The 3175-nt window shown below is 39.2% G+C and overlaps 1 non-coding gene across 1 annotated transcript; it reads right to left on the reverse strand.

Annotated features, from left to right (window-relative positions):
• Window positions 1–2328: 2328 nt before the first annotated feature.
• Window positions 2329–2400, reverse strand: Trnaw-cca (transfer RNA tryptophan (anticodon CCA)). Its single transcript has one exon. It is a non-coding gene; the product is annotated as a tRNA-Trp (tRNA).
• Window positions 2401–3175: the final 775 nt, after the last annotated feature.

Genomic DNA, 3175 nt, shown 5'->3' on the forward strand with positions numbered 1-3175 from the left:
GGCTTTTGACGCAGGGACGGTTACCGAGATTGACAAAGTGAAGTTTTCCGATTTTTAAAGTCTTGTTGTCTTGGAATTATTCCATTCACTAGGTGTCGCTAAATGGAGATTAGTCCTTGGCCTTGACGTTTCTTCGTTCCAGAAGTCACACGCTAACCATCTCGCGACCCAACACAACGTGTATAAACAATTTCACCACCCAAGTGTTTTTTTTTCAATCTTTGCCTGCCATAAACAAGACATCAACCAGTTGTAGAGTGGCCTACTATAGCTCGACTTGCTCAGAGACTTAGTAAAAGCACTGGCATCGTTGCCTCTTCTCGGTGCTTAAAAATACGCTAAGTTTTTGTACACGTCAGATGTCTCTTTAACTTGCCTTTTTTAAGGATTCGTTTGACACAATTTTTCATCACAGCTACGTAGCGGGATCACCCAGCATCAGGATCGCAGATAAAAATGAACTTCAAATTAAAAAAAATAGTTCAGAAGTCTTATATTTGAACTTAGAGCATAATTCACGTTTACTGTGATTTATTAAAGGAAGTGACTTGAATGCCGGTAAAACTGTTTGCCATAATTGATTTTGATGAGAAAAGCCAAATAAATGCGTATGATGCAATTATACTGTCGATGTAGAATTTTTTTTTTATAAATTAAATAGGCTACAACAGTCACATTTTGGCAGATTTAGATCACTCCTGCACGACCCATGTTCTGACCCTTCGAGACCCATTTTTGGATCGTGAACCATAGTTTGGGAACCACTGTTCTAATGCAACAATGTTTTGACAAAATGTTTTGAAAATATTATGAAATTAATATCTATTTTGTTTTGATCACTTTCCGCTGTGTGCTTCCAATGACGTCATATTGATTTAGCAGTTATGACGTCACACATTGATCGTTTCTTCATAATGACGTGATGAGCGAACAGATTACATTTGTGACACTTGTAACCTCACTACTGGAGAATACGATGCCATTTTGTTATAAACAAAACGCTTTGACATTTCTGAGAGGTTTGGTTGCTTCAAAGTTGCATTATGATGCAATAAGTTGAATTATTCCACGAGTTCGGTGTCGACAATGAAGTTTCTTGACAACGATCTTGTCGAACTCGCAAGCCGCCATTTTGATTTCAGTTCTAGGACATTTTGAAACTTGTTTATTGCCATTCTGGCTCAGTTTTCATTATTTCATTAAAAGTCGAATGCAATAATTGATGTGAGTGCTGAAGAATTTTTTAAGAAGCATTTGTATTATGCAGTTTGCAAGTGGGAATATTGATGCGTTTCGACGACGTCCGATACACATCACAGCACAACTCTGCCGCCATTTTGTTTTCGCAGCGCGTCTCGACTGGTTTGGATTTAGCTGGTTGGGTTTGGTTTTGAATGTTCATACTCGGGCTGACAAAGTCTTGATAAGTTATTCCTGTTAGTTTCGCATACTTGTTAGAGGCTTTTGACGCAATGCTGGTCACCGAGATTGACAAAATGATGTTTTCGGATTTTTAAAAGTCTTGTTGCCTGGGAATTATTCCATTTACTAGGTGCCGCTAAATGGAGAGCAGTTCTTGTTCTTGAAGTTTCTTCGTTCCAGAAGTCACGCGCTAACCAACTGAGCTATCGGGGCGGACAATACCGCGGTTTGTGACGTCAGCTTTGTGAAAGCTTTGTTGATGTCTTACATGACACGCATGACTGGTTCTTGAAACTTACAGACAAGTTGTTTAAAGTTACATGATCCAAGCATGACTGGAACGATTGCATGGAATGCTGATTGTACTTGATTTAACTTAATCCTTAGATTCATTTGAAAGCAATCACTCTGGAGCATGCCAACATTTATCGTCGTCGGCTCCACTTTGTGTCCAAATATTGGTCTTGTCTTCAAGTCAGATTTGGCTTTGGATGTAGTTGTCAAATGCGGCTTCGGAGGCCTAGGACACGATGGAAAGCCGTGTGCAAAAGAGACATTGTAAATAACAACATTTATTATATATATTGAAAAAGAACATGGGAGGGGAGGCAAGATAGAATTGTTGACAAGTGATGGTTCCCAAAGCCCCCATCGCCTGTCGCGACGTCCCTGTCTTGTGGCCGTGCTAACTACTGATATATAGCCTACTACATAATTTTTCATTCAGGCACGTTTTAAACCTTTCAAGGTTTTGCCACCTTTTCCCGTTCGTTAACGTGCTGGTAGGTCTATATCAATTTTTGTAGTTAGTATCTTTTTCGTCCCGGACGCGTTAATGACGAAAAATAAAATGATTGATGATTGATTGATTGATAGCTTTGTATCAACATCGAAATAAAATAAAAATGACCCCGACGTGATTTGAACACGCAACCTTCTGATCTGGAGTCAGACGCGCTACCGTTGCGCCACGGAGTCGTTGTGTTTGCATGAAACATCGCAATGAATTGAACAGTTGTCGGTAATGTCAATGTTTTGATATTGTGGAGTGTCGTGTGTTTGCATTGTTAAGAAATAAATTACAAGCGGCGACAACACTGGCCACCATCGAGGATTTTGTTACTCGCCAGGTGGCAACGTATGTTAACTGATAGACTTTTCCATTGATTTATCACCAAAAATTGACTTTCAAAACTGAAATCTCAGAACGGAAGCCCATTCATTGGTCATTTGTACTGTTTTTAAATATGTGAATCAGTGAATTAGATGAACTTCTTCAAGATCACATGGACAATTCTTGAACAAAGCATTCCGCTTTTCCCCAATATCGAATTTGTTAAGCTCTTTCTTCACGGTTTTATGGCTTTCAAACCGCTCCCAAAAGCGATTTATCAAACTATATCTCAAACAACATTTCACGGATTAAAAATGTATCAATGATGATACGTAACTCTTTTAACTGCCTGCATCATATTCTTGTACTGGATCTTTTGTACCTCATGAGCCGATGTCGTTATTATGCTGGAGATGAAGACTTGTTCGAGCATCAGCAGCCAGCTCCAATGGATCAGTTCTTTCTATCACGCCAGCATCCCATACCACGTGATCTTGTTGCTTTGGCCTCCACCACATGATGTCATTCATTGTTATCATTGCATTATGACGTCATCCTTGTTTCAACGTCATTGTTGAGTTGTTCACTTTTATGTTTGATGTTGTTTGCAAACTAAGTCCATAAGTTTTTCTCAAAAAG

This window comes from Aplidium turbinatum, chromosome 4 (assembly GCF_918807975.1).
Source record: "Aplidium turbinatum chromosome 4, kaAplTurb1.1, whole genome shotgun sequence".
Lineage (NCBI taxonomy): Eukaryota > Metazoa > Chordata > Ascidiacea > Aplousobranchia > Polyclinidae > Aplidium > Aplidium turbinatum.